The 15,389-nt window shown below is 52.8% G+C and overlaps 1 protein-coding gene across 1 annotated transcript in view; it reads left to right on the top strand.

The window, feature by feature from the left end:
* Positions 1-9,047: 9,047 nt before the first annotated feature.
* SMARCD3 (SWI/SNF related BAF chromatin remodeling complex subunit D3) overlaps positions 9,048-15,389 on the top strand; it is a 57,093-nt gene continuing 50,751 nt past the window's right edge. The window contains exon 1 of the mRNA XM_077303315.1: positions 9,048-9,368. The gene's annotated coding sequence lies outside the window, so the exon portion shown is untranslated. The remainder of the gene's footprint in view (positions 9,369-15,389) is intronic.

Below are 15,389 nucleotides of genomic sequence, written 5' to 3'. Positions count from 1 at the left end.
AGTGTGTGCTATCGTGAGCAAGTATTTCCAGATTCAGAGCGGGTGCATATGGGTGGGTGTGTGCCCCCTGCACATGGATATGCAGCTTGCTGCCTTGGAACTTTTCTGGCCATGTTCCTGATGCCTCTACAGGGGTTCCTCCCCCCCCCCCCCCAGCTGCACTGGGGCGTTGGGCTGCGACCTTCCCCGGGAAATTCAGGGGGAGGGGGAGGCCATGGCCCTCGGCAGCTCTCCTGTTTGCTGCCTGGAGTGGAGTTGGCGTAACGGGAGGGTTCCAGGTGCCCCCTGGGAGTTGGGACCACTGCGCGGAAGGGCGGTCCCGAGGGGTTTTCTTCACGAGCCTGCCAGGTGCTCTGCCCGACGGCCAATGCTGCTGCGCCTGCCTCTGCCTGCCATCCTGGCGGGCGCGGCCGGGGTGGGGGGGTTAGGCGCGGTAAAGCATCCATTCCTCCAGGTCGGCGGAGCCGCGGCCTGGAAGGACGGGAGAGGGGGCGGGTGGTCAACGTCAGACACGCGCAGGCGCCGGCCAGGGAAGGGACGCCGCCTCCGCGGGGTTTGCAAGGTAGGCGGGGGCCGAGCTGCCACCCCCCCCCCCCCGCGCGCCGCGGCCGGTTTCCTGCCGCGGAGCATGTCTGCCTGGAGCCGGCCCCGCTTCGCTCAGGGTGGGTGGCCGGCCGAAGCCCCGCTCCGGCGGCAGAGCCATGGCTCCGTGACCCACCCCAACTTGCTTGAGAAATAGGGTCGCGCCAGCAGAAGTGGCGTTGCTGGGGAGCTGTTGCCCGACTCCGCACCCGGAGCGAGGTGGCCCGCTGCTTCCCTGTTGGCTGCCTCTTCCGCGCGGCACCCTGGAAAGGCCGGAACAGGCTGGAGCCCTCCTCCCCGCAGTGGCCAGCAGGCTGGCGCCAGATGGACGTCTGGCTGCGCGTGTGCGTGTCCCCGCCCGCCCGCCCCCCCCCCCCGGGAGGCAGGGGGTCTCCCTCGGATTCCCGTTCCCCTCGACCCTGCCCCCCTCTTGCCCGGTTGCTTGCCCTGCTACCCTACCAGGCTCTGGAGAGACGCCGTGTGTCTCCAGCCTCCTAAGACCCGGCTCGTCGTTGTGAGGAGCCCCCGTCATCGATCTTTGAGGCTGACAGATACCTGGAGGAGGGACCTTGGAGCAGAAGATTGGCTTGGAGGGCTACGTAATTGACCCTTCCCTGTCGGGTGGGGTCTGGTGGATAGCGAAAGCTTGCCGGGGGGGGGGGGGGGCGAGAGAGCCTCTTCTGGATCCTCAGGGGCCAGTACTCCCAGCTGGGTGCGGGTGGAGTAATGGGGTCCTTCCAAGCTCTCTCTCTTTTTCTCTGGTGCTCTTTTATTTGCAAGAAAACAAAAAGGGGATAGTGTTACAAAAAAACCTCACAAACCTAACCAACCAGTAGTTAGGACCCAAAAGATTAGGTGTCTATAAAATACAAATATTCAAATTATATCATAGAATTATAGAGATGGAAGGGACCTCCAGTCCTCTAGGGCAGTGGTCCCCAACCTTTTTATCACCGGGGACCCCTCAACGCTTGACAATTTTACTGAGGCTCGGTGGGGGGGGGGTAGTTTACTCCTCTACTCTCAACCACTGCCCTAACCCTCTCTGACTGGTCGCTATGGTAATGTTTAAACATCCCTTCAAAATAAGATACAGACATGCCACAACAATGAACATAAGGAACATTTTATTTTCATGGAAATTTTAACTCATGACAATGACAAATCAATGGGAACCCTGAGCTTGTTTCTCTTTAACGAGATAGTCCCATCTGGGAGTGATGGGAGACAATGACACCCGAAGTGTGTTGTAAAGGGCCGGGAGGAATGAAGTGAAGGGCCGGGGGGGGGGGGGGAGGGGGGAGGAGAAGGCGTCCTTCGCGGCCCACCTCCAATTAGTCGACGGACTACAGCCCATAGGTTGGGGATCGCTACTCTAGGCCAACCCCTTATGGAATGCAGGAACTCATAATTACCTGCTCACCCACAGTGACCCCAGTTTCATGCCCCAGTTTCATGCCCTGGAGAAAATTCACCTACCATCCCACAGTGGCAATCAGCAATTCCCTAGGTATTCAAGGAAGGGCCACAAGAGGCAAACACTGGCACATCCCTTCCTGCCCACCACCTGCCTAAGACTATCCAGCCTCTGCTTAAAAACTTCCAAAGAAGGAGAACCCACCACCTTCCGAGGAAGCCTGTTCCACTGAGGAACTGCTTTAACTGTTAGGAACAACTTCTAGATGTTTAGCCAAAAATTATTTTGAATTAATTTTAACCCACTGGCTCTGGTCCAACCCTCTGGGGCAACAGAAAACAACTCTGCTCCATCTTTTATATGACAACCCTTCCAAGTATTTGAAGGTTATATCACCTCTTATTTGTCTTCTCTGCAGGCTAAACAGAGCAAGCTCCCTCTACCTTTCCTCATATGACTTGGTCTCCAAACCCCTCACCATCTTCATAGCCCTCCTCTAGACACACTCCTGTTTCTTTCTCTCTTTCTTCAGTTGTGGTACCCAAAACTGAACACAGGACTCCAAGTGAGAACTTACAAGAACAGAGTAAAGTGGTAACATCACCACGTGTGATCTGGACAATATACTTTTAATACAGACCCAAATCCTGTTTGCCTTTTTAGCCACTGAGTCACACTGCTGATTCATGTTCAGTGTATGGCTTTTCACACGTACTACTGTCAAGACAAGTCTCGCATATGATTTTTCCTACCTAATGAAGAACTTTACATTATTTATGACTTTACATTATTATTTATTGAAATTCATTGTATTAATTTTAGCCCAGTTTTCTAGCCTGTCAAGATCATCCTGTATCCTGATTCCGTCTTCTACTGTGTTTGCTACCACTCCCATTTTAGTACCACCTCAATATTTCTTCATCCAAATTATTTATTTTATTTATTTATTCATTTATTATATTTATATACCACCCTCTCCAGAGGCTCAGGGCAGTTTACATGGAACATATGAACAATACATGAAACAATCCATAACATATGAATAACCATAACAATAATGCTAATAACTGATAGAGGTAACAATGTAAACAATGCAACAGTGCAAACAGGTCCAGAGCGCTCTGGTGGAGTTCTGGGAGGGTAGGGAGCAGGGGCCCTTCAGTCGCTGTTGGTTATGCCTGGTCTCAACCAAATGCCTGGCAGAAGAGCTCCTTTTTGCAGGCCCTGCGGAACTGTTTAAGCTTTGTCAGGGCCCTGATCTCCTCTGGGAGCTCATTCCAGCAGGTGGGAGTCAGAACAGAGAATGCTCTGGCCCTGGTCGAGGCCAGGCGGGCTTCTTTAGGGCCAGGGACCATTAACCAGTTGGTGGTGGCGGAACGTAGAGCTCTTTGAGGGGCATAGGCAGGGAGGCGTTCCCTCAGGTACACTGGGCCCTGACCACATAAGGCCTTGAAGGTAATTACCAGAACCTTCAGTCTGATCCGGAATTCAACTGGTAGCCACTGCAGTTGGTGGAGAATGGGCTTGATGTGGGACCTCCGCGGTGTTGTTGTGAGGATCCTGGCTGCTGCATTTTGTACCAGCTATAGTTTTCAAGTCAAGGCTAAGGGCAGGCCTGTGTAGAGTGAGTTACAGAAGTCCAGTCTAGAGGTGACCGTCGCATGGATCACTGTGGCTAAGTGTTCCGGGGCCAGGTAGGGCGCTAGTAGCTTGGCTTGGTGGAGGTGGTAAAATGCCAGCCATGCTACCTTTGTGATCTGGGCTTCCATTACGAGCATCATGCTCAGATTCCTGGCGGAGTGAGCCGTAGAGTGCTGCACACCATCCAGGTAGGCAGACACGCTTCCTCACATGGGCCCTTTCTACCCATCCACAGGACCTGAGAGCCAGTTTGGTGTAGTGGTTAGGAGTGCGGACTTCTAATCTGGCATGCCAGCTTCAATTCTGCGCTCCCCCACATGCAACCAGCTGGGTGACCTTGGGTTCGCCACGGCACTGATAAAACTGTTCTGACCGAGCAGTGATATCAGCACTCTCTCAGCCTCACCCACCCCACAGGTGGGGAGAGGAATGGGAAGGCGACTGTAAGCCGCTTTGAGCCTCCTTTGGGTAGGGAAAAGCAGCATATAAGAACCAACTCTTCTTCTTCTTCTTCTTCTTCTCTGTCTTTGAAGAACTGAGCTTCAGAGGACTCTGCTTGAGCCATTTCGTCACTGTTTCCAGGTAGCTGGCTAATGCTTCTGAGGGACAGTCAGAGCAGGGTGTCATCTGCATATTGATGACAACCCAGCCCAAGCTTCCGTACCAGTTGTGCAAGAGGGCGCATGAAGATGTTGAATAGGATAGGAGAGAGGACTGCTCCTTGTGGGACTCCGCAAGTAAGTTGTTGGCAGTCTGATGTTTTCTCTCCTATTGCAATCCTCTGTCAACGATCGCGGAGGAAGGAGATCATCCATTGGAGTGCTGTCCCTTGTATTCCGGCATCAATGAGGCAGCGAGCTAGAAGCTCATGATCGACTGTGTTGAACGTTGCTGAGAGGTCTAGTAATATCAGCAGTGCCGACCCGCCTCGGTCCAACTGGTGACGGAGGTCGTCCGTCAGGGCGCCTAGCACTGTCTCTACCCCATGACCAGGCCAGAAACCTGATTGGGATGGGTCTCAGACCAAAGCTTCTTCCAGGTATGCCGTTGATTGGTTTGCGACAGCCCTTTCTACCATCTTCCCCAGAAATGCTAAGTGTGAGACAGGTCGATAGTTATCAGGCTCTTGCGGATCTAGAGATGTTTTTTTTTCATCAGTGGACGTACCACAGCCTCTTTCAATCTTCCGCGCGGCACCCTCTTATATCGTTTTATGAATTTATGCAGATTATGATCGCAACTGCTGGGATGGTAGATGAGTTTCCTCAGGCCAGAATGGATTCTTGAGATTTTTGGTGGTGGTGGTGGTGGGGGGGGGGGTCACTTGGTTATGAAATTGGAGTCACAATGGGTGGGCAGGGAATTATGAGTTCGTGCATTGTGCAGGGGGTTGGATAAGATAACCCTGAAGGTTCCTTCCAAATCTATGATTCTATGTTAACATTTATTGCACACATCTTATAAAGTTAGAAAGTTAAAAACATAGGCGAAGTAATAACTGAAATCACAAAATATGCACCATACAATGCTAGACCTAACGTACTTCAACCTCATCATGGGTCTTCCTCAGAGGTCTAATCCTGAACACACATAGGATACAGTAGAGAATGACCTCATTTGCTTTCATACATGTGCAGAAGCTTCTGATATGCACCAGAAGTTTGTAGCAGTTGTGGAAAAAGAGTCTTGATAAATGGACACCTTGTATTGTATGGTGCCTATTTTTTTATTTCAGTGATTAGCCGATGAGCTTTGTCTGTGTATTTAGCTTTATAAGTTGTGCTCTTTCGTTTGTTCCTTAACTACCTCAGCTGAGCCCTGAAGGGAACCCCAGGTGGGTTGAAAGAACTACCAGAGGGTCTCATCTGCTCTGGCAAAGGAGGGGCCAGTCAACAGCAGGAGGTACTTCAGGCAAAAGCCCCTCACTACTCATGTTCACTGATGGGGACCAAACTGCCTGAGGTAGAGACAGAAGGAGTCTGCCACCAGTACACTGATGACACCCAGCTCTATCTCCTCATGGACGGCCGCCCGGACTCTCCCCCGGAACCATTTGCCAGATGTTTGGAAGCGGTGACAGAATGGTTCGAGCAGAGTCGTCTGAAACTCAACCCCTCCAAGACGGAGGTCCTGTGGCTGGGACGCAGGGGGCAGGATCAGGAAGCGCGCTTGCCCACCCTGGGAGGGGCGCATCTTACCATCGCGTCCCAGGCCAGGAATTTGGGCGTGATCATTGATGCCTCCCTAACTTTGGAGGCGCAGATCAAAAGAGTAGCAGGCCAGGCATTCTTCCAACTCCGCCAGGCCCGACTACTAGCGCCCTACCTGTCCCCCGAACACCTGGCCACGGTGATCCATGCAACGGTCACCTCCAGAATAGATTTCTGTAACTCGCTCTACGCGGGCCTTCCCTTGTCCTTGATCCAGAAACTTCAGCTAGTGCAGAACGCAGCTGCCAGGGTCCTCACTGGCACACCTTGGAGGGCCCATATCCAGCCAGTGCTGAGGCAGCTGCACTGGTTGCCAATTGCTGCCCGGATCCGGTTCAAGGTTTTGGTTTTAACCTTCAAGGCTTTACGCGAGTTGGGACCCACATACCTGAGGGACCGCTTATCGCCCTATGCCCCCCGTAGAGCTTTACGTTCTGCGGGAGAAAATCTATTGGTCGTCCCCGGCCCTAGGGAAGCACGCCTGGCCTCAACCAGGGCCAGGGCCTTCTCGGTCCTGGCCTCTGCCTGGTGGAATGAGCTCCCGGGAGAGCTGCGGGCCCTGCGGGACCTTCCATCGTTCCGCAGGGCCTGCAAGACGGAGCTCTTCCGCCAGGTTTACGGTTGAGACCAGGCTTAACATCTACGCCCCCCCAGGACCTGAGGATTGGGATTAGACACGAGTACCATCAGTATCCCCTCTCCACTTGCTAGGGGGGGAATGGGTAGTTGATTAGCCACTCTTGCCAGGTAGTCATTAACTATTGACATGTTAATTGGTTTTAATGTATTTTATGGGGTTTTTATACTGTTGTAACCCGCCACGAGCCGCAAGGGAGTGGCGGGAAATAAATTCAATAATAATAATAATAATAATAATAATAATAAAGGAAGTGGGGTGTGGGGGACTGCTGGGAGGGCCCGCAGCTCCTCTGGGAGCTCATTCCACCAGGTTAGGGCCAGGCCTGAAATTTTAGGTTGATGGGTTGGTGGGAGAGCAGGCTGCTGGGCTGTTTTGGGGCATTTGGGTGGGGACTGGGGCCATGGAGTCTTGGCATTTCAGTCCACTCTTGGGGCTAGTTGGGGAGGCGGTTTGTTTAGGTGGAGCGAAAGGGAGGGAGTTACATGTCACTCCTGGGGCCTGGTAGGGGGGCATGGCCAGCTGACATCACTTCAGGGTTACCTGGAAGCATGCAAAATTTGCCAAGGGTTACCTGACAAGGATGAGCCTCTTGTGGCGCAGAGTGGTAAGGCAGCAACATGCTGTCTGAAGCTATCTGCCCATGAGGTTGGGAGTTCGATCCCAGTAGCCGGCTCAAGGTTGACTCAGCCTTCCATCCTTCCGAGGTCAGTAAAATGAGTACCCAGCTTGCTGGGGGGGTAAACGGTAATGACTGGGAAAGGCACTGGTCTGCCATGAAAATGCTAGAGGGCATCACCCCAAGGGTCAGACATGACCCGGTGACCCAGGGGATACCTTTACCTTTACCTTTTTTACCTGACATTCAAAAGATTGAAAGAGCAAAGGTGTGTCCCCATTTGGATTACCGTGGGCAGCATATCAGAAAAGGATGCCATAGAGGTTGGAAAAGCAAGCAACAGATGGGAGGAAAATCAGAAGTTTATCATTTTCCCTTTGAGAAAACTGTGGCAAGTGGGGTGGGGGTGCACAGTAGAGATTTGAAAAGTAAATCCTTTTCTCCCTCTCCTCAATGCTTTCTAAGAGCATCAAGGCCCTTAACGAAGGAGAGGAGCAGCCCACTGCCCTTGTGAATCAGTCTATGGAAACCCCCAGCCCAGAAGTAAAGTAAACTACCCCCCCCCACTGGGCCTCAGTAAAATTGTCAAGCGTTGAGTGGTCCCCGGTGATAAAAAGGTTGGGGACCACTGCCCTAGTCCACCTTCCAAAGCAGCCATTTTCTCCTGGGGAACTGATTTCTGTCACTGGAGACTTGTTGTAATCCCAGGAGATCTCCAGCCAGCACCTGGAGGTTGGGAACCGTTCTGAGCTGGTTCTTTGCGCAAGGGTCTGTGGCTTGGCTCAATAACTATAGGAGGCACTCTGTGTTTTTGGCGCTTGGTGTGCTGCCAGAAAGACCACAGTCCTCTGACCAGGTGCAGAACCGCCTTGGACCCGATGGGTTCTGGGCCCCTTGGGCACTGCTCCAGTTCAACTGCAGGATTTCTGCCAGGAGAGCTGCACTGGCCAGAGCCAAGGGAGCTTCTTTGACCTGCTCTGCTCCCTCCCTCTCTCCCTCCCTCTCAGACTGAGTGAGGCTGATGGTTATGAGGCTTGCCACAAGTGGAGGAAGGGCAGAAGCCATGCCTTCTGCCTGCCTGCCTTGGCCACTCCCCCTTGCTGGGAGACATGTGGTGCCATCCTTGGTGGAGTTACCCCCTCCTGAGGCCATGGGCTCTCTCTCTCTGGGGTTTGAGTTCGCTTAAGACAGCACTGTGTGAACCAGTCATGCTGCGGCATGGGAGATGGATGCCCCTATGAGAAGCAGGGAGGAAGGGAGGGCCTCTGGAGGGGAGACCCCTGTCCTGTCCAGGCCAAGAGGGAGTTGGGCCTCGCTTGACCCTGGGGTCCAAGGCAAGGGCTTGGAAGGGAGGGTGTCTGTGAGGCGGGGAGTTCTTTGGGTGGGTTTAGCTGAGAGATTTCTGCTTTCCTCCAAAGGGAACCATCTTTCTGGACTCTCTGCTTGGGGCAGATGTTTCTGTGGAGCCTGCAGGAAGACCGGTGAAAAAACTCCCCACACTCTCCCCCTGGCTGGGTGCTTCCTTGCAGGTGTTAGGGGTGGGGTGGGGGTTTCTACCTGACAGGTTCAGACTGTAAAATAATTGCTTCTTGTCCCACTGCCATGTGCCATGAGCTCTTCCTCCTCCTCCTCTTTAGCAAGGGAGCCTCTCCCCACCCATGTGCCCCACCCTCAAGTGTGTGTTGGAGCCACCTGCAGGTAAGGGGGAGGAGGGAGCAGAATGATCCTTTCAGGTAAAATACTTTTGCAGGAGCGCCCGAACCCAGCCAGATTCTTGGCAGGCTTTTGCATGGCTGCTCCGTCTCCGGCTGCATCTCCCCAGCAACGGGGAAAGGCATTATGCTGTTCCCATGGAAACGCATTTGGGAAGGGAAGGGAAGGGAAGGGAAGGAAGCTCCCTCGCTTGCTCACTCACTCGCTAGCTGGCTGGCTGGCTGGCTGGCTGGCTTCTGCGTGGCTCTTGGCAGCCTCTGTGGTGGCGGCTGCTGCTGCTGCTACTGCAGAGTTCTTTGTTTGCTGGTCCACAGGCTGGGAGGGGGGGGAGCCACAGCTCCAGTTTCAGGATCAGATTAGTGAGCTGGGAGCGCGTTCCTCCCTCCCTCCCTCCCTCCCTCCCTCCCTCCCTCGAGGAGCCCCTGGTTCCCTCCACCACCCCTGGCCGGCAGGAACGCAGGCCGGCCAGCAGGCACTACCCCGGCTGGCCTGAGAGGCAGGGAGGCATCCAAGAGCCGGAGTGTACATAGCTGAGTACAAGGCAGACTGGTAAGTACGGGGCGGATCGGCCCCTCTCCTGGGGAGGTGTTGGGGCCTGGCCGAGCTCAGGGGAGATGCTGCCTGTCAGCTCACCTGTGTGTGTGTGTGTGTGTGTGTGTGTGTGTCAGCTTTGGGGGCCACCATCGGAGGATGTCAGTGGGCAGAGCCCAGCCAGAGGGGTGGAAAAGGGCTCAGACCCAGGGAGGGGGGCAAGAGAGACCCCCTGAGGAGAAGACAGAGGGGCTGAGTGAGGGGCACTTCTGTGGAATTTCTGCCTTTCCTTGAAGAGGGAGGTCGGGGCACAGCTCCCGGGAGGGCAGGGTGGGGAGGCTCCCCATCTCCTAGCTGCCCCTGTCACTGTGCCACTGCTGTTCTTGTTGGAATGGCCTGGACCCCTCCCTGCCTGGCCCCAGCAAGGGAGCTAAGTGGGAGGTTGGAGTGCCGGGCCGATTGGCCAGCCTTCTCCTGGGCTTTTCTGAGGGGTTTCATGGTGCCACCGGTGGGCCCTGAGCAGGAAACCTCAAGGCTGGCCTGCAGGAAGGGGCCGGGTCGGGCTTGATGGTCCTTTCCAGGGTGCCCTTCTACCAGCTGCTTGTTTCCTGATGGCCATTGGCTGGGCAAAGCCTGTCTTTGTGGGAGGAGAGGGGGACCAACTCAGGAGATCTGGGATGCCCTCTGGGTGCCTGCCTAGCAGGGGTTGGAGGGGGTGGGGTGAAGCAAAGGGCACAGAGGGAGAGGGCACCATTTCCTTCCCTGGACCCTGTCAAGCCTCCGGTTCAGCTTCTGGAGTCCATAATGACTGAGTCCCTTGCATGCAGGGGCGGGGGCCCAGTGCTGGCACGGAGCTCTTCCATATGACCCGTGGAGAGGTACAGCTGCTGCTCCATCCCCTGTTTGCGGTGGCCTAACAGAAAGGGCAGTGGTGGCACCCCAGAAGACCTGGGTGTGATCTGGGCCCCTGGTGGCACAGGGGTGAGATGGGGCACGTTGTGCAGGTTCTTTACAGAGTGAGGTTCCCAGGAGAATCCTCTCCCCATCTCTGGGGCTGGGTCCCAGGGGTCTCATGGGTGACTCTGGTGTGAGACTGAGGCTTCCTTCCTGAAGGCTTCTAAGCCAGTTCTCCTCACCAAGGGGCCTCTGTGGCAGCCAAGCCCACCCCCCACCCCCCACCCCCAAGGCACTGAGGATCCCCTGTGTGATGGACTGTTGCAGCTGCCTGTGGTCAGGACCAGTCAATCCCACTGAACTTCCAGCTTTCTTTTCAGAGTAACTTTCTAGACCAGTGGTTCTCCACCTTCCTAATGCCGCGACCCTTTAATACAGTTCCTCATGTTGTGGTGACCCCCAACCATAAAATTGTGCAAGTTTCTTTCACAGAAATTCAAAAGAAAATCGAAGCTGACCAATGGCGTGAAGATCTATTGTTCATGATTGTACATAAATTGTATATAAATTGGCAGGCACCAGCAGGAGGCGCAGCAGCAGTGGCAGCACCCTCCCCTCCCCTCCCCCCGCCCCGGCCAAGCTGCTTGCCCTGCTGCGACCCCTGGGAAAGGGTCGTTTGACCCCCAGGTTGAGAACCTTCTCCTTGCATGAGTGGCAAGAGCTGGCTGCTAGAGGCACCCGGTGGATGGTGGGTACTGGTTGTGTCAGGGGGGGGGGGGGCTTGGAAGCTGAAGCGAAGAAGCCGGTCCTGGGGCAGGCAGGGCCTTCTGAACATCTCTCCTCCCCAAGATGATTTGTCTGCCTTTTTCGGGGGGGGGGGTCATAGTGAGCCTGGAGCACGCATGTGAGAGAATGGAGGCACCAGGGAGGGAGGGGTCTTGGGGAGTGTATAACGAGGGTGGGATTTGCCAAAAAAGAGCCACTGCTTTTGGGAAGCCAAGGTGGGGAGAAGTCTATCTGTCCACATTGCCCTTCTTAGGGCTCTGGCCACTGCTCTACACTGGCTTTGGAGGGAGGGGCAGGAGGCCAACACTTTCTCTCATGCCATTCTGCCCAAGATCCCCTGGATGCTTTGGACTCTCCCCCCCCCCCTCCCCTCCTCCTAGAGCTGTGGGCGGGCCAGTCCAAGGACCCTGATCTGTTCTACTGTGGAATGCCTGGGTTGGATTGTGCCTGCTTCCCCAGTGGCCTGGGTGCAGCCGCCAGGATCCCTCCCTTTGGCCTGTGACTGAGGCTGGTTTCCACCAGGCTTAAGACCAGAGGTCCTTGGCATGTGCTTTGCTCTGGGCAGCCAGACCTCCTCTGCTGGGCCTGTCTCCACAGCTAAATGAGCGAGGCAGGGGAGGGGCTTAAAAGAAGAAGACCCCTCTTCCGGTAGTTGGTTGGTGACAGCCCCACAGTATACACGGGGTTAGACAGACCATCCCCAGGGATGCTGGGGGCTTTCCTTCTTCCAGCTCAGCTGCTGTAGTCCTCAATGACGGGGGCATGCAGGTGGGATGTATCTCCATGGGGCTTCTGAACTGCCCTCCCCTAATCTCCCCTTAAGTGTCATGGCCTGTTTAGCTGTGCTTATCCCAGTTGTGCCCCCCCCCTTTCCCAGAAGGGGCCTTCTGTGGGGTTTCCCCCCCTTGGGAGTGCAAGAACTCTTCATCAGACTAAGAACTCCTTACATTACCGTGGGAATACATAGCAAAAACTAATTCTGTTACCTTAGTAAACTGTGTCACACATCCAAATACAGCCAATGATAATTCTTTGCCAAAACAGCCAATCAATTCTTTTGGCAAAGAATAACCAGTACTTTTCAATATTTGTATCAATGACCTGGATGAGGAAGGCCTGGAGAATCATTGTCCATGGGGTTGCGATGGGTTGGACATGACTTCGCACCTTCAACATTTCGCACCTAATAACAACAACTATTTTAAATTAAATTTATAAATAAATTCTATCATTTTAAGTACTGTATTCTATATTTAATATATTGTACAGTGCCCTGAGCCTGTCTGCTAGAAGGGCAGTATAAAATCAAACCAATAAAAACAAATTATCACAATAAAACCTTAACATCAGCACCAATAGAGAAACCAATCAACCCACTCACCTATCCCTGGCCACCTTCCTGTCAGCCCAAAACTCCGAGGTCCTGCACCCTGCTATGGAGGAGAGCCTGTCAGCTCACTTTTTCTCGGTACCGAGGTTCAGGTGGAGGGAGCCAGCCAGCCAGCCAGCCAGCCAGCCCTCTCTCCCTCCCTTTAGGACTGTCACTCAGAGAACACGAAGGGCTTTAAATCTTAGTCCCAATTTGTAACACTATGAGCCGAGCACAGAAGTAACTGGCAGGTGGCTTAATGGACAGAGGATCAGCAGAACAGGTTGGAAGTAACCAAGGACGGTCAGCAAAAAGATTCCGGCTGAAGCTTCCCAGCTGTCTGAAGACAGCTCCCTTGTTGAGCAGCACAACACTCCAGCCTAGGAAGTACCAAAGCATGGGTCAGTGTAATAGGGAGGTCAGACTGTACCCAAAGAGAGACGAGTCTGTATGCATGACATGACAAGATGCCAAGTAGGCTTCTGCTCCCAGTTCTCATCATTTTCAGAAGGCAGAGCTGGGTCCTCTCCCCCTAGGTTTTGCATCTGATTGGTCATGGCCATAGGCATGCTGCCCTCACCATCCTTGTTGCCCTCAGAATCATAGAGTTGGAAGAGGCCATGCAGACCATCTAGTCCAACCCCCTGCTCAAAACAGGATCAGCCCAAAGCATCCTAAAGCATCCAAGAAAAGTGTGTATCCAACCTTTGCTTGAAGACTGCCAGTGAGGGGGAGCTCACCACCTCCTTAGGCAGCCTATTCCACTGCTGAACTACTCTGACTGTGATTAAGTTCATCCCTTCTAAGAGAGCGGAATCCCCTTCCAACAGCATCTCTATCTGGTCCAAACTCAGGTTCTACTTGTTTACCCTTATCTCTTTTATAGTGGACTCAAGGTCTGGTAGTGACCTCTTGAGAGTATTGAGGCAACTTCTGAATGGCTCCTAAGCAGTGGAGAGAGCGGAGCAATTGTGGCCGACATGTAATGCCACTCAGCTCCAAAGTCAGAAAGGACAACAATCCACAAGTCCATATATATGCTAAATAATACTGTGGAAGAAGCAATTCCTGTACATTACAAAAGAAGAAGAGTTGGTTCTTATATGCTGCTTTTCTCTACCAGAAGGAGTCTCAAAGCAACTCCCAATAGCCTTCCCTGGGAAACAAACTCTGCTATGCATCCATAGTTGGGCAACTTTCTGACCTGCCTGGCTGCCAGTTTCATTTATCAAATGGTGGAAGAATCATAGAATAATAAAATCATAGAGTTCGAAGGGGCCATATACGCCATCTAGTCCAACCACCTGCTCAACCCAGGATCAGCCCAAAGCATCCTAAAGCATCCAAGAAAAGTGTGTATCCAACCTTTGCTTGAAGACTGCCAGTGAGGGAGAGTTCACCACCTCCTTAGGCAGCCTATTCCACTGCTGAACTACTCTCGACTGTGAAATTTTTTTCCTGATATCTAGTCTATATCGTTGTACTTGAAGTTTAAACCCATTACTGCATGTCCTCTCCTCTGCAGCCAACAGAAACAGCATCCTGCCCTCCTCCAAGTGACAACCTTTCAAATACTTAAAGAAGGCTATCATGTCCCCTCTCAACCTCCTTTTCTCCAGGCTGAACATTCCCAAGTCTCTCAACCTATCTTTATAGAGCTTGGTCCCTTGGCCCCAGATCATCTTCGTCGCTCTCCTCTGTACCCTTTCAATTTTATCAACGTCCTTCTTGAAGTGAGGCCTCCAGAACTGCACACAGTACTCCAGGTGTGGTCTGACCAGTGCCGTATACAATGGGACTATGACATCTTGTGATTTTGATGTGATGCCTCTGTTGATACAGGCCAAAATGGCATTTGCCTTTTTTACCGCTGCATCACACTTCATGCTCATGTTTAGTTTACAGTCCACAAGTACCCCAAGGTCTCGTTCACACACAGTGTTACCTAGAAGCCTATCCCCCATCCAGTAGGCATGTTTTTCATTTTTCTGAAGAAGCTAAGAGAGCCTCTCTTAGCTTGACTAAATACTGGCCAACAGGCAAGAGCTGGTGGATGGGCTGAAAGAGCTAGGACCTCTGTGGGGGAGTGACCATGTCGTCCTAGGGGGGGGGGGCAAGGAAGTTAGTTGTCAGATGTGTCTGTTAAGCTTTCATATGCAAATTTTAATAAACAGAACGATGAGAGTCATCCCATGGACCAGAAGGTTGGAAGATAAAGGAGCCAGTGACAGGTGGGCTCTCCTTAAACAAGGGCTATTGCATTCTCAAGCCATGGCTATTCCAGCAAACAGAAATGTGGTAAGGGATCTAAGAAGCCTATTTGGATTAACAGAGAACCAAAGGAGGAGCTAAGGAAGAAAAAAAGAAATGGAGGGAAGGACAGACTACTAAAGAAGAGTATTTGCAGGTTACTAGGCACTGTAGGTCAGTCATCAGAAAGGTCAAAGCTGGGATTAAGCAGAAACTGGCTGGGAAAGCCTTCTATAAAAAGAAAAGCTTCTTCCGATATGTGAGGAGCAAACGTAAGGTAAACGAGGCAAGAGGCCTGCTCTTGAGTGAAATGGAGAAACTGGGACATAAGGAAAGTGGAAATGTTCAGTACCTATTTTGCCTCTGTGTTTTCCCAGAAGAATCTGGACTCATCTAGGGATGGCAGTAGGCAAGGTATAGTGTCTGGGTGGCAGGTTGACATGGACAGAGAGATTATCAAAAGGCACCCAGCTGCACTGAATGAGTTCAGATCCCCTAGGCTAGATGGTGTTCAAAGGACCTTCTGGAGAATTTGGGGAACCTTTGTTCATCATTTTTAGGACCTCATAGAGAGTCAATGTGGCAGGGTTCTAATCTGCTGAGCCAGGTTTGATTCCACACTCATAGAATCATAGAATTATAGAGTTGGAAGGGACCTCTTGGGTCATCTAGTCCAACTATGCAGGACACTCACATCCCTATCGCTCATCTACTGTTAACCTGCCACCCCTTTGCCTTCA

Source organism: Paroedura picta, chromosome 11 (genome assembly GCF_049243985.1).
Source record: "Paroedura picta isolate Pp20150507F chromosome 11, Ppicta_v3.0, whole genome shotgun sequence".
Classification (NCBI taxonomy): domain Eukaryota; kingdom Metazoa; phylum Chordata; class Lepidosauria; order Squamata; family Gekkonidae; genus Paroedura; species Paroedura picta.
The sequence above is the reverse complement of the archived record's forward strand: the minus strand, read 5'-3'. Positions and strand labels throughout refer to the sequence as shown.